Raw genomic sequence first — 21696 nt, forward strand, 5'->3', positions numbered from 1 at the left:
AGAACAAGGCTGACTTACACCAACTAAGGATCTGGCCTGAAGAGTCAATAAATCTATGCTCATGTGTATGTTTAAGGGTTGCTGAAACAATAATATTCGTTTTACAGTAAACCTGGTAGATGCCATTACGTCTTTTGCTTGCTGGTTTGCCTCTCCTATTCCTGTGGTTATGCCTAATGCCGCTCCCATATATGGTGCATGCTTTGAACACATGACTGATGTTCACTCTCATTCGGTAACAGTATGCACACTAACACTCTTTCACTATTTCTCTTCATGTCCTTCCCTCTCATCTCCTTGCAGCTCAATTTCATTTCCTTGCTGGAAAATCATTGATTATACCAGCTCAAAGAAACAAAAGTGTGTGGTGGGTGGATGATGATAAAGATCCAAGCAACAAAGAAGAAGTTCTTGTTGCACATTGGCTCAAACTCTGATCTCAGTTACACTAGTGTGAACCTAGGTAAAGAGTTTCAAGCTTATGTGACAAAAGTTAGACACTGGACCCACATTTGAGCTCCTGAATAAATTACCTGATTTTCAGAAAGGCGGAACACCCATGGCTCCAACTGAAGACAATGTGAGTTATGGATGCTCATTACCTATGGAAATCAGGCCTTTTATTTAGGTGTACAATTTAGAACATTTTTGCCCTATTGAAGTCCATGAGACTACACTGATATCACTGACAGCAGAATTTTACCCATTTGGCCCATTGTCTTTCAAAGACAGACTCTGCAGGCTTGCAAGGCTATTCCAGGGGATCAACGTCCATCTGCATCTAGATAGTTGTGGTTCCGCAGCTTCAGAGCAGGTTATTCTCCTCCAAGAAACACACACAGCAAAGTTGAAGGCTTCCAAGAATATTTCAGAGCTGGGTCTCCATCAGGCATTGTGCATTACTTCTGATAGTTTACAAACTAAGCACAGGGATTCACATAGGGCTCCATCCTGCAAATTGCTGAGCATTCTGATCCTGATCCAGCAAAACACTTAAGCACATGCTTAACTTCAAGCACATGAGTAATCTCATCGATCTGAACAGGATTATTCACATGCTTAGAGTTAAGCACATATTTAAGTTAAGGGTCAGAGTACTCAGTATCTTGCAGGACTGGGCTTATAATTCATATCAGCCATCACAAAATTTAGCAAGAGTTCAGAAATTAGTAGCTAATGATTTATTGTTCCAACAAATAGATATAATCATTATGTTAAAGGGAAAGAAGAACATTTGCCAACTGATTGCTGGAACGCCTTCTTTAACAGAGTCCTCTTTGTAGGGCCTTTTCTTGGCTTCTGGCTGTGGTAGAAATATCTGCTGTCATCCCCTGTCTAAAAAGGATAAGAATTGTAGCTATTCTGATAATGCCATTGAATAACTCTTTGAATGGACAGCAAACAGGACAACTTTTACTATCGGTTGTATAAATTCCCTTGTCTTTCATTTTGTTTTGGCCTTGTCCTGGAACTGTTTGGAACTCAGCATCCAGATGGTCTTCCTAGGCATGTAAAAGTTATTAATGAAAAGTTAGAAAGGAACGACAGTGGAACCTCGCTAATGCTCAGCTGGCTAATCTAGTCATTCATACACACTGAAAGAAAATGTAGCTCTCAGCAGATATTTTAAACCACCAGGCTGACTGTGGTCCCATATTACTAAGATGCTTTTACAATTAATACTAGTGAACATTCAAAAACAATATTTTCAAATTTTGGTGCTTTGATGTTGGTCCCTAAGTCCGCATGTAGGCAGTAAGTGACTTCATTTCAAAGTCAATAGGTGTTGAGCATGGTCAGCACCTCTTGACTTTAGGCCACTTTTATTTAGGTGTCTTAAAAAATGGAATTAAGTGACTAACTTTAGGCTACCAAGTTTGAACACTTTGGCCTCAGGGCCTATGCTGCTCATTAGCCTGCTGCTGTAATTTTGTTTGTTTTGATCCCTGACCAGATGCATGTGCTGGAATAACTTCTTATTTGATCTAGGAACTTATGACACTTCTAGTTAAATTATAGGACAAAGGTTGTGTTAGTGTTGTTTAGCAATGGACCTGAACCCTGCTTCTAGATGGAACTTGAATCCGAATTTTGCAGTTCAGGCCCATCTCTAGTTTTGTTGATTTGGATTTTACCAGGCTTTTTCTTTGATTGGGGAATTTCTTCCTCCAAACTATACACATTTACTGTTCTGACTGCATGTTGACCAATATATTTCATTGTCTTATTGTGTCAGACTCTTCCACTCCATACTCAGATGTTCTTGGGTCATAGCCAGAAATCTACATCCAGATCAGAAAAAAGAAAGGCAGGAGAGCAATGGCAAATGGATCCGCTACAACTATCTTTTCTTTTGATTTGAGAACAGAGGAAGGTCAAATCCCCTTCATGCCAAACCTGCTCCTGTAAATCATTCCAACCTTATGCACAAACCTTGTATTGTCCTATTTTTCTCCTGTAGTCAAATAGATATTGACCAGGTTGCTCAGCCCAAAATGTGACCTTTCTTTAAAAAACATATTTTTGTTGCCCACGTCCAATCTCACTCCTGAAATGTGACAATAAAGACATTTTTTTTTACCAGCTCCACTGTGTAATTCTACAATTAAAAATTCTTTGGGCGGTGACCACAGGACTAAGTATAGGTGAAAGGTACGTGATGCAAGCTGCCTATCTGACCTTACCACTCTTGTCTGCAGTCATTAAAGAATGAAGGAAACAGAAAAAGAGCAGTTGCATTATATTCACAGACTTGTCTGCACCATGATTTCTTGTCAATGGAGGAGACACAGCAGGAAAGGCCACCAGTTGGACCTGCCAGTCTTTACAGAATCCTTTAAAATACTATAATAAAAATGGAAGCTAAGAGTTTTGGAAGGGCTAATAAAACACACATGCTCCAGGGCACAAGGCAGCTTCCAACAGAGATCAGGAAGGAATTTTCCCTATGAGCAGGTGCAGCTCATCTCCTAAGTGCCTTTTGCTGGGTTCCTTGCACTTTTCCCTGAAGCAGCTGCTACTGGTCACTTTTGGAGACAGGCTGCTGGATGGGATGGACTACAACTGTGGTCCAGTTATGACAATTCCTATGTTCCTGATAAATAATTCTCCCCAAAAAGATATTTCTACTTGCTGCACTGAAAATTGCTTACACCAGTGCTACACTGGTTGCCTCATGCTGGCCTTTTGTTATTTATTTATTAAAGGCCAGGGAGATCCAGAGGATGAAGGTGGGTCTAATTCTGCCTCCATGTGCATCATTTGGGCACAGCTCTAGATCCTGCTATCCTTCGAGCAGAGGCACTGTTCTATGTATAACTCTCCCGGTGCGCCACCTGGCAGAAGGGTGAGATATGTTTGGAGCATGCTACCTTCTGATACACTGTAGCAACAGGACAGCTAAGCATGAATTCTAGGGAGGAATTCCGTTGGGGCTCTGTAGTTTCACACCATCCACAATGTGGGGTTGTGCCTAAATAAGAAGGCTGAGTTCTAAGTTACTTCCCTGGCTTAAGACTGCAGAAAAGATGCACTGAGTTTTCAAACGACAGTCACTTCTACTTAACGGCTGAATTACCGTGCAACACAATCCTCTGTTTAATTGGAACAAAATCTCAGCAACCAAATTATTTGTATTCAAAGACACTTGCATGCTTATTTAAAAAGTAGGGCTAGTCCCAAGCATTCAAAAAGCATGTGTCAGACACCAATACATCATAAGATTGCTTTAAAATCATGAGACTTTAATCCACAAAACAAATCCCAGCGGGTTTAGCTGCCTTCAGATTTGTGAGCCTTCTCAGTGAAGCTGCCCTTCGCTCATTTGTGTGTGATCAGCTCAACTCTAAAATTAAATGGCAAACAAATAAATTAACACAGTTAAGGATGCTGGCTGGCAGGGCAGGCCCTTTCAGAATGCTGAGCTGAGCAAGCTTCTGAAAAGCAGGAAATGCACAGTTAAGGTTGCCCATGCAACCTTAACTTTGTCCCCTTTCAACAAAAGATAAACAGGTTTAGTCTAGATGAAGGAATGTGGGTTACATATTAGCAGTAAACAAAGCCATCACGCTAAACTAACAGAGGGTATCTTGATCCTGAATTCAATAGACAGAATTAACATGGTCCAGCACCCCAGAGAAACACAGAGACTGAATCCCCAGGAGGCCTTCCTCACTGATAAGACAAAAACTTGCCTTTGGGAATAGAAGGAAGAGAGAGAGACCGCATCTTTATCCTTCCCATTAGGAGACAAAGAAACCAAGTGATTTGACCTCTGGGGTGGGTCATGGCCAGGCCTGCCAGTAAAAAGTGGGAAGAAGATTGTGCATGAAACAAACCATCTTGAACAAAGACTGTATCTTGCTAGGTTACGTTTTAGTCTTTTAGATAAATTTTTCCACTTTTATTTGCTTGTAACCATCTCTACCTTTATCCCTTTTGCTTGTTATGACTTAATCCACGTTCTTCTGTTAATCAAATTGTTTCACTTTCACTATAAACCAGTTCAATGCTGTGCTTGAAGGGAAGGGTGTATTTAACCCAGTTAAATTAATAAACTGTACTAGCTCTTCAAAAAAAGCAGCAAACTTAATATCTTCTATCAATGTACAGTGATAGCTGCTGCGCATTGCAGAGAAAGATTTCTGAGGAACTCAGGGGCTGGAGTTCACTGATTATTACCTGCTAAGCCAGGATTGGGCTGGGAGAGCTGTGAGGAGTTTGCTGGTGAGAAAGACAGGCTAGTGTGGCAGGGAGCTGAACCACAGGGCTGGTCTACGCTAGAAAACTAGATTGATGCAGCTACATCACTCGGGGATGTGAAAAATCCACACCCTTGAGCAATGTCGTTAAGCTGACCTAACCCCTGTTGTAGACAGCACTAGGTTCATGGAAAAATTCTTCAGTCGATCGAGCTACCAGCTATGCTGTAGCATTTTAAGTGAAGACATAGCAACAGTCTAGTTTCTTGAAAAGCTCACACTTGCTGAGGCAGAGCAGTAATATAGGGGTGTACAGCTTTGGGTATCCCCAGCAGCGTGTTACAAGCCCCACTCCTCCTCCTGTGAAAAATGGGTCAGCCTGCTCCTCCCCACTCCATCCCCACGATACCAAAGCTGGGGAGAGTGAAGGGGATGAAGAACTTCTGGAGATACAGGGTTGAGACTGGGGGGAGGGGGCAAGGAGCAGAGGTAGTGTTGGGGGTTATCATAAATATAAAGGGAAGGGTAAACACCTTTAAATCCCTCCTGGCCAGAGGAAAAACCCTTTCACCCGTAAAGGGTTCAGAAGCTAGGATAACCTCCCTGGCACCTGACCAAAATGACCAATGAGGAGACAAGATACTTGCAAAGCTGTGGGGTGTGGGGGGAGAAACAAAGGCTCTCTCTGTGTGTTGCTTTTGCTGGGACCAGAGCAGAAATGCAGGTCAGAACTCTGTAAATGGTTAATAAACAATCTAGTTAGATATGCATTAGATTCTGTTTTGTTTAAATGGCTGATAAAATAAGCTGTGCTGAATGGAACGTAGATTCCTGTCTTTGTGTCTTTTTGTAACTTAAGGTTTTGCCTAGAGAGAGTCTCTATGTTTTGAATCTGATTACCCTGTAAGGTATCTACCATCCTGATTTTACAGAGGTGATTCTTTTATTTTTTCTTCAATTAAAATTCTACTTTTAAGAACCTGATTGCTTTTTCATTGTTCTTAAGATCCAAGGGTTTGGGTCTGTGTTCACCTATGCAAATTGGTGAGGATTTTTATCAAGCCTTCCCCAGGAAAGGGGGTGTAGGGCTTGGGAGGACTTTGTGGGGAAAGATATTTCCAAGCGGGCTCTTTCCCTGTTATATATTTGTTAGATGCTTGGTGATGGCAGCAATAAAGTCCAGGGGCAAAAGGTAAAATAGTTTGTACCTTGGGGAAGTTTTAACCTAAGCTGGTAAAAATAAGCTTAGGGGGGTTTTCATGCAGGTCCCCACATCTGTACCCTAGAGTTCAGAGTGGGGAAGGAACCTTGACAGGGGTGCATAATTGCTGGGCTGGGGTTGAGCAGATGTGGGGCTGCGGGGCACAAAATTAATAAATTGGAATATTTGGCACCATTGGGCAGCATTTTATATAAATCTGTGTGATTTGGTTGTAGTTGAATGTTCCAGCGAGAAGTTCTGTAGTGTGGGCCAAAATCACCTTACTCTAGTACTTTAGGAGAGCTGGCAACACTGATGCCAAGACAAATCCATATGAATATAATAGGGAAAAAATATATGTATGATTGTGTGGCATTACGGCCAAAAGAGCTAATGTGATCCTGGGATGCATAAACAAGGGAATCTCGAGTAGGAGTAGAGAGGTTATTTTGCCTATGTATTTGGCAGTGAGACTGCTGCTGGAATACTGGGTCCAGGTGTGGTGCCCACAATCCAAGAAGGATGTTGATAACTTGGAGAGAGTTCAAAGAAGAGCCACGAGAATGATTAAGGGATTAGAAAATATGCCATATAATGATAGACTGAGGGAGCTCAACCTATTTAGCATAATGAAGAGACGGTTAAGAAGTGGCTTGATTAGTCTACAAGTACCTACAAGGGGACAAATATTTAATAATGGACTCTTCAATCTAGCAGAGAAAGATCTAACATGATCCAATAGCTGGAAGTTAAAGCAAGACAAATTTAGACTGGAAATAAGGCAGTGAAAGTAATTAGCCCTTCGAACAATTTACCAGGATCGGGGTGGATTCTCCATCACTGACAATTGTTAAATGAAGATTGTTGTTTTTCTCCCCGTAAAAGATCTGCTCTTGGCATTATTTTGGGGAAGTTCTCTGGCCTGTGTGATACAGGAGGTTAGACTAGATGATCACAGTGGTCCCTTCTGGCCATAGACTCTATGAATCTATGTATATTAATAATTTTAAAAATATATGATTATGTTGGAAGGTGTTGATAGCTGCCATCAAGTGAGTCTTTGATCCAAACACAATCGCAGACGTCATTACAGCCAATGGGCTTGCCAAGAACTCTCAGCCTCTGTGGAAGGACCAATTCAACCCTTTTATGTAGTGAAGACAGCTGGAAACAATGAGGGTTGGGTTGCCCACTGCAGTGGCCCACATGGCAGATCAAAGCTAAGCCATGTTGGTTGAGGGATTTGTCAGAAGCAAATGTAGGAGCTAGGAGTTTTGGTTTTCAGTCTGTGAGTGTCGGAAGCAGACAGCCAGGGAAGCAGAAGAAGTAGTGAGTGGGACCCTGAGGGGAAGTAGAGAGTCTCACCGACAAAGGTCACTGGAGTGGCGGCAAACCTGGGGATTTCTGAGCAAGGAAACTGCTTGCTGTTGTTTGGTCTCACTATGCTCAGGGGAAGAGGACTTTTTGTGCACTCTTTGTAAATAAACAAGAACACACCAGAGAAGAACTGTAACCTGACTTGTATCATCAGTGTCCCCTTCTAATGGGAACAACCCTGCGAGGCCCTGAAGGAGTAACAATATAAAAAAATGCAAAAAAAAAAATTAGAAATATGTGCAAAAAGTCAAATAAAGGTATGACACTCCCTATATAACTGTGCAAAATTATTCCATGACTCTTTCAGGTTTGACCAATGATTTGCAATTTTTCCAAGAATTCAAGCTATAGACCCAGTTCTGCTGCTCACTGTGTGTAGAAGTCCCATAACTGAATGCTAAAACACTGAAGAGCGTATGATACAGATGTTTCCATTTAGCTAATCCCCTCCTAGCAAAACCCCACCCAAAGCATTTAATAAGATAGACAAAAAAAATCCTCTCTCCACTGGAAAAAATCATGGCCCTAATATGATGTCAGCAAACTATTACTGTTCACTCTGCTTATGTGTTGTATCCCTTTCCCCTTTTTCACTCTGTCTTATCCATTCAAATTGTAAGCTCTTTGAAGCAGGGACTATCTATTACCCTGTGTAGCCTATAGCACAATGGGACCCTAATCTCAGTTGGGGCTTCTTAGTGAAACAAATAATAAACAATAATAATTTCATGTGTAATATTAGTGTTACACATTAGGGATGGGTGAATGGAACAATTCACTTCCCAGATTGCTTGAATGTTGCCCATATTTGGTGAGCTTAATATTTCCAAATAGTTTTGTCTGGTATTGGTGCTGTTAGAATATTTGGTTATCCAACTCTTATTCTGATATTGTCATCGGTAGACAGGCAGCACACACAGAAGGACCAAAACCAAAAGGCCCTGTTTATTAACTAATGGATCATAGCTGTAGCTGATGTAAATTAGATTTCAAAAGAGCTACACTGACCTAGCTGAGAATTTTCAGTAGTGTCCCGGTTTTGAACAGTACCTATAGAAATGGTTATTGGCCAAATAAGAACAGCTTTGCGTGCAAACTATTTTGTACACTGACTACTGATCACTTTTTCACATACCAAAGCAACTGCCACACAGAAGCCTTGCTTCCATTATATATAAACATCACTTTATTGAGTGAGTGTAATGATACAGCTCCAGGTAAACTCCAGGTCAATAAAACATAGAAATACATTACTACAGTGGAGAAAACCCATCCTTATATATGTAAGGTACGTTTAAAAAATAAGTTTGCATGGTTTTAGTGCTGTGCCTGTGTTTATATTGTCTCACTTCTGAAGGTGCTTGGATTATGTGCATACTCTTTCTTTCTCTTTCGATGTTGTTGTTATTAATGGGATTCAATATTTACTGCACACACTTTTCTTTTATTTTTCAGTGAGCAAGTAGCTATTAAGGGTAGTCGTAGAACCCAGCCAATGCAGAGCTAATAAAGCGATCCCTTGCACTCTGATTCAGTAGGGCCCAATAGGGGCCCTGGAGGCAGAATATGCAAGTTGCAGAGCAGCGGTTCTCAGGGTTCCTGAGAGACTGCACAGGGGGTCCACAAAATATTACCATAAAAAAAAATCTCAATGCACATCTTCAATGCTAACCATCACACCGAGGATAGACAGACTCTGCAGTAAGAAGCAGGCACACCCATCTCACTGATATCTGTAAGTACTCTTATGCTCTTTTTCTTAAAGCATTACTAACAGTATGTCTCTATATGAAGTACACACATACTTTTGTCAATCAGTTTCTCAGTTGGGCGTACGTGATTAACATTGCATTTGAACAGAGGTCCATCTACAACAAAACATTGAGAACCTCTGCTCTAGAGCACATCCAGTCATCTCCAGCTGCAGCATAGGCAGGTGCTGGGGGAAATTTAGTAGATTTTAAAGCCAGAAGGAACTATTAGATCATCGTCCGACCTCATGTATACACAGGCCGTATAATTTCACCCGGTGACTCCTGTAGTGAGCCCAATAACTTGCGTCTGACTGAAGCGTCTCTTTCAGAAAGATGGAAAATCTACCACTTCCCTTGGGCATTTGCTCCAATAGCTACTCACACCTCTTGTATGCTTTAGTTCTAATTTGTGTCGGCCTGGTTTTCACTTCTAGCACTGGTTCTTGCTATGCTTTTCTCCTCTCGATTAAATAGCTCCTTAGTACTTGGTATTTTCTCTTCATGGAGGTTCTTATACACAGTGTGCAATTATAGTATGCCTTCTCTTTTGTCTAACTCTGGTTAACTTCCCCGGAGCTGAGGAAGAGCTCTGTGTAGCTCGAAGGCTTGTCCCTTCCACCAACAGAAGCTGGTCCAATAAAAGATATCCCCTCCCCCACCTCATCTCTCTTTTTAAAAGCAGCAGCCTATGCAGTTCTTCAATTTAACTTAAAATGCTACAACAGCGAGGGCATTTCAAATAACAATAGAAAGTGTCATGGAGCATAATTACAGACTGTTCTTATCCTCCGTGCACACAGGGTCATACGCAACCCTGGTGTCCTCTCACTGACACTTTATCCCAGGCTCTCTGTGGAGTCTTTCAATTTCAATAGCATGGAGGCTCCTAGGGAGCCTTTAGTCGAGCACAGAGTAACTCTACGTCCCGTGTTGGCCGGGAGGGGCATGGAGGGACGTTCAGGGGGTAGGATGAGTGGCACTATGGTGGGGAGAGGTGACCCTTTGGCCCGCCCCGCACAGGAGCGGGGGCCCTCAGGCCAGCCCCATGTGGTGTCCCGTTTTCACTTTGGAAATTATGGCCACCCTGCCCTAGCTAGAGGGAGGGGTGGGGTGATGGCATGCTTCGGCATCCATCTTGAGGAGCAGGTTCTAGTTTGGGAGTTGCAGAGGGTCGGCTGAGGGGGACTTACAAAAAGAAGCTTACAAGAAGTGGAAGGTTGGACATATGACCAGGGAAGAGTATAAAAATATTGCTCGGGCACGTAGGAATCATATCAGGAGGGCCAAATCGCACCTGGAGCTGCAGCTAGCAAGAGATGTCAAGAGTAACAAGAAGGGTTTCTTCAGGTATGTTGGCAACAAGAAGAAAGCCAAGGAAAGTGTGGGCCCCTTACTGAATGAGGGAGGCAACCTAGTGACAGAGGATGTGGAAAAAGCTAATGTACTCAATGCTTTTTTTGCCTCTGTTTTCACTAACAAGGTCAGCTCCCAGACTGCTGCGCTGGGCATCACAAAATGGGGAAGAGATGGCCAGCCCTCTGTGGAGATAGAGGTGGTTAGGGACTATTTAGAAAAGCTGGACGTGCACAAGTCCATGGGGCCGGACGAGTTGCATCCAAGAGTGCTGAAGGAATTGGCGGCTGTGATTGCAGAGCCATTGGCCATTATCTTTGAAAACTCGTGGCGAACCGGGGAAGTCCCAGATGACTGGAAAAAGGCTAATGTAGTGCCAATCTTTAAAAAAGGGAAGGAGGAGGATCCTGGTAACTACAGGCCAGTCAGCCTCACCTCAGTCCCTGGAAAAATCATGGAGCAGGTCCTCAAAGAATCAATCCTGAAGCACTTGCATGAGAGGAAAGTGATCAGGAACAGTCAGCATGGATTCACCAAGGGAAGGTCATGCCTGACTAATCTAATCGCCTTTTATGATGAGATTACTGGTTCTGTGGATGAAGGGAAAGCAGTGGATGTATTGTTTCTTGACTTTAGCAAAGCTTTTGACACGGTCTCCCACAGTATTCTTGTCAGCAAGTTAAGGAAGTATGGGCTGGATGAATGCACTATAAGGTGGGTAGAAAGCTGGCTAGATTGTCGGGCTCAACGGGTAGTGATCAATGGCTCCATGTCTAGTTGGCAGCCGGTATCAAGTGGAGTGCCCCAAGGGTCGGTCCTGGGGCTGGTTTTGTTCAATATCTTCATAAATGATCTGGAGGATGGTATGGATTGCACTCTCAGCAAATTTGCGGATGATACTAAACTGGGAGGAGTGGTAGATACACTGGAGGGGAGGGATAGGATACAGAAGGACCTAGACAAATTGGAGGATTGGGCCAAAAGAAATCTGATGAGGTTCAATAAGGATAAGTGCAGGGTCCTGCACTTAGGATGGAAGAATCCAATGCACCGCTACAGACTAGGGACCGAATGGCTAGGCAGCAGTTCTGCGGAAAAGGACCTAGGGGTGACAGTGGACGAGAAGCTGGATATGAGTCAGCAGTGTGCCCTTGTTGCCAAGAAGGCCAATGGCATTTTAAGTAGGGGCATAGCGAGCAGATCGAGGGATGTGATCGTTCCCCTCTATTCGACATTGGTGAGGCCTCATCCGGAGTACTGTGTCCAGTTTTGGGCCCCACACTACAAGAAGGATGTGGATAAATTGGAGAGAGTCCAGCGAAGGGCAACAAAAATGATTAGGGGTCTGGAACACATGACTTATGAGGAGAGGCTGAGGGAGCTGGGATTGTTTAGCCTTCAGAAGAGAAGAATGAGGGGGGATTTGATAGCTGCTTTCAACTACCTGAAAGAGAGTTAGCCAAAGAGGATGGCTCTAGACTGTTCTCAATGGTAGCAGATGACAGAACGAGGAGTAATGGTCTCAAGTTGCAGTGGGGGAGGTTTAGATTGGATATTAGGAAAAACTTTTTCACTATGAGGGTGGTGAAACACTGGAATGCGTTACCTAGGGAGGTGGTAGAATCTCCTTCCTTAGAGGTTTTTAAGGTCAGGCTTGACAAAGCCCTGGCTGGGATGATTTAACTGGGAATTGGTCCTGCTTCGAGCAGGGGGTTGGACTAGATGACCTTCTGGGGTCCCTTCCAACCCTGATATTCTATGATTCTATGATTCTATGACTGCCAGTGCTCCCCTGCTGCAGCCGGTAAAGCATTGCCGCCTCCGACTGCCCCAGCCGGCCACAGGACCACAGAACCTCTAGCAGCGCCCGACACGCTGGTAACCAGAGGGGAGTGTTGCTGTAAGGCTGGCCTGAGGGGGAAGCCCCATTTGTAACTGAGAGCTGAAGGCCTGCCTTGCTCTCACATTTGTTTGGGTATAACTCACCTTACATTAGAGGAGCTGTCAGGGGTGGGAGGAAGAGAAGAAAGGGGCTCTAAGTCCCCACTTGGGACCCAAAGTGGCAACCCCCAAAGGGCTCCCTCTGCTAGCCAAGGATCAGCTGGAGCAAGGGGTGCACCAGCCTCACCCCAAAGCATGTCCAATATATCCTCTCAACCAGACACAGTTGCTATGCGGGCTAATATGATCTACTTGAATCCCAGCTGCTCCTTAAGGAAGCTTTCTAGCTGCTTTCCACTGCCTAAGCAATGCAGAGAAGCCAAGGATCTTGCCCTGGTCTGTGACTGGTAATCACTACCTGTAGGGTGGCTCAGAAACACACAGATGGACTCAAGCTGTCTGTAAAGAACATTGGCCTTTAGACCTTCCATCCCGCAGGACATTCTGGTTTTAGCTTTCAGCTTAAAACTGGTGCCAGACATTTGGAAATCCCAGTTGGTTAGATGAAGTTTATTCTCTAAAGCATCCCTTCCTCCTGTTTAAATTTTTATTTTCAAACAAGCTCCATCATCAAAGACAGTGAATAGTCTGGGTAAAATGCGAACAGCTGAGCTAATGTTACATTTTTTATTTCCGAAAGAAACATCACAATGTTTTAAAGAGGTTCCTCACGTGAGGGGTAATTACAGTGGCTGGCTAATACGGCCTTTCGGAAATTCTTCCTGCTTTTGAACTTGAGAGAGAGAGAGAGAGAGAGAGAGAGAACTATCAGTATTTTCAAAACCTGGCCCAACTCTCATAAAAGGCAGGAGCCTTTTTCAGACTCACACCTGCTACCTGAGAGATAGTGTCACCATTCTCATATTCAAATTGTATCTAGTCAGTGGAACCAAGTCATACAATCAAACCGTCTGATATTCAGGGCAATATATATATATATGCACACGCTCATAGACATGCAACCCTAAAACAAAACCACGGCAGAGTGTAAACACTACACAGTCCTGAATGACACATTTCACTACTGCTGAGTTAATTAGCAAGGCAAGCGACACAATTATCAGAGGGAAAATGCTGGTTCCAGACACCTATTCAGTGGAAATATAGTGGTTTTAATGAGCTGGTAATTTACAGCGCTGGGTGGGAGAGCAGCTGGATCTTTGCCAGGAGTAGAGCCGTCTCCTTGCAATCCTAGAGTTTAATTAAGGAGATGGAGGGTGGATTCATTCAGCAAAGTATTGTGTAATTCCATCTGTTTAGCACTTGGAACAGGACAGGAAACTATTGACAGGGCACTTGGGGCCTACATCTGGCAAAAACATGTTTCAAAGAGTTTATAAATCCCGCACTCAACAAAAAAAAAAAAAAAAGGAAAAGGAAAAGAAGGGGGAGGACGCGACTGCAAGAGTTGGTGGAACACACCAGACAAGGGGCACTTTCTTTGTGGGATGCCGTACAGGCACTCATTCTTGCTACAAGAAGAAAGCTTTATGATTCTGGGGCACATAATTGATAGCAATTGACAAAGCATGTTTGTTCAGGGTGCTATGGAAACAGAAAGAGCTGCAGACTCTCACCTCTGCATTTCCCTTTCCTTTCTGGTTGGTGCTCAGAGGAAACAGGGCCTCTGGGGCTGGCTAGGCCAGGTTTGATGGCAGGCCAACTCTTTGTTCTTGACTACTGGATCTGCAGGCAGGCATATAGACTCTTTCGTGGTGAGCAGTTGACTCACTGCACAGGGATTTTTACTGGGATTTTACTGAGCTGAGGTATATACAGGACTGTAAATCACTACAAAAACATTTCCTTTCATTAGCGATGGCTTCTTCCCAAGCCCTCAGCTCTGAACTCCCTGGAAATTTGAGGATCCCGTTTTGCTGCTTGGATCCATCCAATTTGGGGGTAAACTGGCATAGCTCTATTGAAGTCAGTGGAACATCGCAATTTATACCTACTGAGGATCTGGCCTTCTATGTTGTTGTTGTTTTTCTCAAAAATACTCTTCCCATACCTTCCCAGACAAGGGCTAAAATCTCACAGCTGGGAGATACAAGTCATGGAGATACGCGTTATGATTGTTGCAGGCAACAAGTTGCAAATATGCAGTTTCATTGGAGAACCATCTCGCATCCCTCATTTCCTCTCCCTCCCCTTCACTCTCCTTTGACCCTCAAAGGCCCTTCACTGAAGTGACCCTACCTCATATTGAGGAGGCCAAGCTGTGGCTCTGTCCAGAGTCAATCAGCCCTGCTGTGAGCTCTGGCCAGAGTCGCTGGAGTGAGCAATGAACTGAAGTGCTCCATCCTCACAAAGAGGTGGAAGCTGTGCCTCTGAAACACCCCTCTCCCCCAGGAATGTTTTCAGTTTGTTACAGTGGCAGAGCCCGTCTTGTTTCTTAGAACTCAGTTGATGCACGTATTGCTCTGTTTCCTGAATAAGAGAAATTCCCAGTGACAGTGAGGATCTATCCATAGCAAAGGAAAATTAAACTATGTTTATATTTGATCCATTTAAAGGTAACTCCCAGTGGCAAAATATGGTTGTGCCCTTTTTTGCTTCTTTGTGATCTATAAAGGCCTGCTTTTTAACTTTAGAAATTCAGGTTCCATCTCACCGAGAAGGTTTATATGCTGACTGGAGAACTAGTGAATTGATAAGATCTCAAGACCTAGGAGAATGAAAGTTGAACAGTTAGAAGAGGAAAGAATTTTTAGTCAGTCTGTTTAAAAATCATAATTTGGTTAACACCTAATTGATGCCTAACAAACACTCTGGAGAAAGGACATCTTTGTTAATGACTCAATACCCACTCCCCAGTTTAGGTCTGAGAACTACAAACGTACGTCCCTTGAGACCTCCCTTCATCAGCACTTCTGGCAAAAAATTTCAGGGTTGACATTCCTGATATTTCCAATGTAAAAACAAGTAGAAAAAAAAACCCTGAAAAAGCCAACAATTTTGAGGCCTTCCTTCTACATTACAAAGCTGTAATCATGGCGACCAGCCCAATTTAAAAAACTCAGTTGCAGACCCTACTCTGATGAGCTTGAGGGTTTGAGCTGGGAACAGAAGGATGGGTAAAAGAATAATGCTTGCAGAAAATTTGTGAAGAAAATAAGTCCACATCACTGTGCACTAGATACTTTTTTTCTCATATTACACAATGGGCCAAATTCAGCTATGGTGCAACTGTTTTGATCTCAGGGCTTGCACTGATATGAAGTTGGCCCAGTGTTTTATTTACATTCTACTTTATATAGCAGATGTTTAATTCCTTGTACATGCCTCATTACTAATAAGGGGCTTTGTCCCCCTCTAGTGGCTGAGTCAGCTGAAGTTGGGGGTGTTAGTTCTTTAGCTATAGATCAGGGGTAGCTAAACTTACTGACCCTCCAAGCTGCATATGACAATCTTCAGAAGTTCAAGAGCTGGAGCGCACTGCTGGGGATCGGGGATTAAGCCCTGTGGGGAGGAAGGTCTCGGGGAGGTGCTTGCCAGAGCTCAGGGCTTCAGCCCTGCAGGGAGGGAGGGTCTCTGGGCTTCAGCCCCACAGAAGACACCTGTCTGGGCTCGGGGCTTCAGCCCTGCTCCTGCTGAAGCCCTGAGCCCCGGCAGGCAGACCCCGTTGTGTCGAAAACCCAAGACATCCCCTCCCCGCTGGGCAGAAGCCAGAGGGGACGTGCAGGGGGACACGTGGGGTCACATGCCCCCCCCCCAGATTTTTGCCAGGATTTGCTGGCCCCGCTCAGTCGCATGGCGCCACTGGGCCCCCTCCCTGCATGCCAGCTGCTACAGCTGGCAAGCTGGGAGCTGCGGCTGTGGGGAGAGGCAGCGGCAAACAGCTGGGAGCTGCTAGGAGAACCGCTGAGGTTAAGAGGGGGCCAGCCTTGCGGGGGGGCGAACCTATTGGGGGAAGTGAATCTTTAATTGCACCCCCTATTTCAGCAGGCACCAGTCGTCTCTGTCCCCACCACCCATCGCAGGGCAGAAGCCCCGAAACTTTCCCCCTCCCCCCCAGTCTGGTACATGGAGAATGGGGGGGTCTCTGTGAGCTGCACTGTAACTGTAAAAGACCCGCTGAGCCACAGTTCGGCCACCTCTGCGATAGATGCTCATGCCTCAAGTACAAGAGGTTCCGGCTACACTCCCTGCTGATGACCCACGGCAGGTAGTCATTACGCATGCAAAAAGGCCACGAATGCTCAGGTGTACTGAGAGAGGAGGTGGTATTAGAGGGGAAGCCTGCACAACCAACTACCCTTTCTCTTCTGAGTACGAACATCTTCAATATGCCGTAATCAGCCCAGCACCTTTCAATAGCTCTCAGTGCACAAATCAGAATGGTAAATCTGGTAAATGATTTTGTTTCCTTTATTAACAGAAGTGTTCGGGTTCTGTTTCTGATTAACATATACATATTGTGGAAGTGAGCTCCAATATGTATTTGTTTCCCTGGCAATCTTTTATTACATTGTGTTTATGTTCCTAGGTTCCTTCTTTAACAATATGTATTCAATGAAATATTATGGTTACTTATTAAAAAATGCTAGAATTTCTGTACTTGTGGTGTATTGTTGGAGATCTACCAGTAATTAATTATTCTCTTAACTACAAAAGCAGCAGGTTTCCGACATCTCAAACAGCCACTTAAGTTTTACAGACACTGAAAAGAGAGGGACATAACTAACTGCATGTTCAGTTTTTGTCTGATGGAAGAATCCATTATTACTAAGTGACTGAACATTAGATATCCTTTATAGCCAGATGCAGCTGCCTTGCAGTGTCTGTAAATTCAAACTCAAGAAGTTCCTGTAATTGAGAATAATGGGCCAGTTTCTGAGGTGGTTTACACAAGTGCAAATTGGGAGTAAGCTCACTGATTTACTTCTGAGTAATTCAGATCAAAATCTGGCATGATACCATCAGTCTTAGCCTTAACAGAGGCTCACGAAGTTGTATTGTTATATTTTATGAGCCTCGTTTGAAAAATTATTAATGAAAACAAACCATCCTCCTAAAAATAATCAATCAGCTAGGTCGGAACCTTATTCTATAAACTATGGGGAAAGTTGGGATCCATGTTCAAATCTGAAATCCATGGCTCAGACTCATCTCCAATTAAGGACCTAAATCTGCGTCCTCTGAAATAATGTGTGAAATTCCCTTTGACTTCAACGGAAGCATGATTAAGCCAAAAAAAACCCAAACCCTTCACATGAGAAGAGGACTCCATTTTTATGTGTGGATATGGGCCCTGATTCTCATTTACATGAAGACAATTTAACCTCTCCTCTCCCCCCACCCCCCGCACCCTGGCAGTGTAATGGGGCTTTGAAGTGGATGTGTGTTACATTTGGCTCACATTAGGTATCTCTCCACTTCCAGAGAAGTGTAAAGAGGCCTTTATGTAAGTGAGAATCAAGGCCTTTACATTGAGTTTTGAGCCTGAAATGATAACATGCAAAGCGAAGGTGGGTGCTTCCCATAAAGGCACAAAATTCAAAAAATAGACCAACCTCCCCAGTTTTCTAGTTCTTTTAAATCTTCTGATTCTTTCAGGCAATGATGTGATTTTGGGGTCTGACTCATGATTGTTCAATGCTTGGGCCTGGCAATAGTGAGATCCAATTGTTGAGGATTATTTCACTTGGTTATTTCAAGCAGACTATTATTATTCTCTCAGAAGTTATGCAACACAGTATTTATAGGGCTCCCGTCTGAGACATTCCTTAGACCCAGCCCAAGTTTAATACAGAACTGCTGTGGACCTGAAGTAAAGAACCTCGAGAGGTTATAGCTTTAGTGTTTCCAACTCCTGTAATTTTATTGAGAGTCTCACAATATTTGGTGTTTTGTTCAACATTTCAGATCCTGGACTTATGGGAATCTTGGCTTTCATTTAAAGTAAAAAGTAATTTTCTAGCCATCCAATCTTGATTTAACAATTGCCAGTGATGATGCATCCCCTGCAACGCTTAGTAAGATATTCATACTGCTTCCCACCTCACCCTGCAGAATGCCCACCATTAGAAGATATTAGAGAGAGATTTTCAGCTCTGCATGTACCAAGGAGTTTAATTAAGGAATCCACAGAATTAATAACATTCACACTGAAAACAGTGTTTCATCACAGAGTACTGTATTAGCATTACAAAGGGCCTATAAAATCACCTCTGAATCCCCCTACAGTACATTTCTAATGATATTTTATCCAGTCTGGATGTTATTGACTGACGCAGGGGGGAATGTTTTCCTTTGCTTCATCCGAAATGTTCTTTTGCTCAATTCCATCCCATTACTCTTAGTTCTGTCTCCACCAACCACCCTCAAAAAAAAAAAACCACCCTCTTTAATGCTGGTTATTGCAAAGAGGAGGCAGACACTGTACAGGCTTGAATCTAAATAGTAGCAGCTTTACTGACTCTCTTAATTCCCCATAATTTATTGAAGTCACAGCCATACATTTTGTGCAAATTAGACTAGTAATGTACATTTCCAAAACACATGCTATCTGTGCATTAACCTTGAGCTTCATGGGGATTTTTTGTTAAAATACCCTTGCTCTGTGTTTATCAAATCGAGCTTAAGCAAAGTATCAAATAACAAAGCACAGCCATTAAGAAATTCAGGCTTGGATGTCAAAGCAACATAAGGAGCGCACACAGGTTTAAAATTCTTCAGTTTATTTTGCAATATTGAACGTCTGGAAACCTTCTTGTCTGGATCTGCAGAAACCTATGGTCTGTTTTCGAAACCTCCTCCATCCATATCCTATTTTCTCAGGCATTTGTCATTTTTCATGTCATTAAAACCAATCTCATGAAACTTCAGATATGTCTAGTAAATAAAGATGAAGGCCCAGATTTTAAAAGGTATTTAGGTGTTGCTGCACTCAGCGTTTTGAGGTTTTGAGGGTGGGGTTGTTTTTTGTTTTGGTCGGTTGGCTTGCGGGGGGAGGAAAAGAGGGTTGTTTTGTTTTCTTGTGTGTACAGTTGCTATATTTCTATTAGGTCTTTGGAAATTAACTGGTTTTGACTCTGTTGAAAATACCAGCCAGCAGGCCACTACCATTGTCTATGCTTTGGTACTATATTCTACCGAGCACACACAAACATTAAGAAAGGCTTATTTTTGTAAGTAATCCCTTGTTTACGCACAGGTCCCTGAAGGAGCTCTCTGAATGGTTATCTAGTATGAGCAAGATAGGTCAGTGAATTTCCCCACGTGTCTGATCATTCCTAAGACTCTTCATGTGGGTCACAAAAATGTCATTGGAAAATCCTAATTCATCAAAAGAGAAACACTTTGCATAAATGTGTTTATTTTGCCAAAATTACATTTCAAAATAAAATGTGGGAGGAAAAAAGCATCTTAATAAGGTTGAAACACTCCATTTTTTCCTTTTTGGAACTTAACAATTTGATTTCCATTTAAAAACAACTTTTCATTACATTTTTAAAAAGCATTACATAATGCAATATATATATATATTTAAAATATTACATATTACATAAAAATGTTGTCATTGGAACAAATGTTTTGATTTTATCAAAGCGAAACTCTTTGATCAATTTGAAACAAACAAAAATCCAAATTTTGTTTTGTGTGAAACTTTGAACGTTTTGGTTTTGTTCCAATTCAGAGTGGAATTTTTTTTTTCAGCTGACATTATTCCCCGTGAAACAAAAAATCTGGTTCCCGCCCAGCGCGAGAACACATGTACCTTGTCTCCAATCATGTTGATAATGTGTTTCGCGGGTCTGATTATTCCCCTTATGCTGGTTTCACATCACCAAGGGATTCCCCAGGACAGGGTGATGCCCAGTTGCATCTTTAAGGCACTGGGCTCATGTTTCTTCCCATTGAAACCCCTATTATCTAGGAGTGTTGAAATCTTCCAGTCTAGCTAATCCAGCTTGTTGTGTTTGTGCAGTTTAATTTTTCTGGGGCTACTACTGGCAATGCTGTTGCCATTAGGATATTTCCCCCTTTCTCTGAGTCCTTTTTAGAGCATTTGCAGTATCCCAGTTCATTTCCTGGGAAGCTCATGCCTTTCCTGGCTGCTCTGGAGCTGCTGTCTCAGTTAGTATAGGCAGTTTGTCTCCTGCCTTCCATTGCTATTGCCTCCCCTTTTGCTGCCTTCCTGATGTCTCTTCAATCAGTCATTTGGTGTGACTGCAGTACCTGTCTATGCTTTTTTATTCCTACATTTGTTTGCTCAGGGAAACAGTTTTTGCCCTCTGCTTTTCTGTGCTTTTTTTGGTTTTCCTTTCCCAAGCTGACTCTCTGCCGCACTTTCCCTTATGCTTGAGCCACACTCTCCATTCTCTTTCCCACTCCCCATGCACTTCCTTACCCTGGTTCCCCCTTTGTACGGCTCTTAAGTGTTCTGCAAGAGACAGACACCTGAACAGGTGAGCCTCACCCCTCCACGCCCAGCTGCCGTTCCCTTATCAGCACGCACCAGCCAAGCCAGACATGTGCTTGGATTTCAGGGGAGTTTCAGCCCCCCATTCTCCCTGACACTCTTCCTCATTCACCCGCAGTTGTTGGGGGAGCCCCAAGTGAGCACCGGCAGGTCACCTCTCCCGCTGCGCCCACACACACTCCCAGGGGAAGGAAATGAAGTGCCCCTTGCCATTTCCCCTCCTAGCTCCACTACCTGTGGGAGGAGAGTGATGACCCGCTTGACTGGCTCCCACAGCTCCCTGCCCCACTAGCTGGGGCAGGACAAGGAAGGCTTTGCCCACCCATTTCCTCCTTTGTCTCCCGCTATCTGGTACAGGGGAGGGGGAAGGCCCTGTTCTGTCTTCCCTCAGCTCCCCGTGGGGAAGGAACAGTGTGGTTACTCTCCCTCATACACACAAGAGCTCCTCCCAGCAGCTCGCCCCGGTGTCTGTGGGAGGGAAAAACAACCATCTCCTGGCTCCTTCCATCTCCCCTCCCAGCCCATCTTGGCTCCTCATTGCCTGGGGCAGGACAAGGACAATGTCTTCCCTCCCCAGGTTCCCCTCCCCACTGCCTGGGGGAAGGGAGGGATGTTTCTCCTGCTCCATCCTGGCTCTTGACACCCCCTCCCCATTAACCCACAGCCTGGAGGACTGGTATCATTATCCCTTGCGTTACCGTGTGCTGTGCCAGTGTCTGGGGGAGGCAAGGAAACAAGTGCCTCTGGCTGCCAGCTGAGGAGTTGTCCTCCCTGCTGCCTGGGAGAGGGAAGCAAAGATTCCCACTAGTTCCCCTGCTCCCCTCATAATTTAACAGAAAAGGGGAAGAGGTCACCTCCCGAGCCATACTCTCCCAGCCCCTCACTGTGTCCCAATACTTGGGGGAGCAGAGATGTGATTCCTGCTCCAGAGATCCCCTATTT

General features: G+C 43.8%; 1 protein-coding gene across 1 annotated transcript in view; it reads left to right on the top strand.

The window, feature by feature from the left end:
* LOC311520606 (E3 ubiquitin-protein ligase Topors-like) overlaps nt 1-21696 on the top strand; it is a gene marked incomplete at its 3' end in the record, with an annotated part of 131783 nt that overhangs the window by 102408 nt on the left and 7679 nt on the right. The window lies entirely within an intron of this gene.

The sequence above is a fragment of the Lepidochelys olivacea genome (genome assembly GCF_965140295.1).
Source record: "Lepidochelys olivacea isolate rLepOli2 genome assembly, chromosome: 5".
In the NCBI taxonomy this organism is placed as follows: Eukaryota; Metazoa; Chordata; order Testudines; family Cheloniidae; genus Lepidochelys; species Lepidochelys olivacea.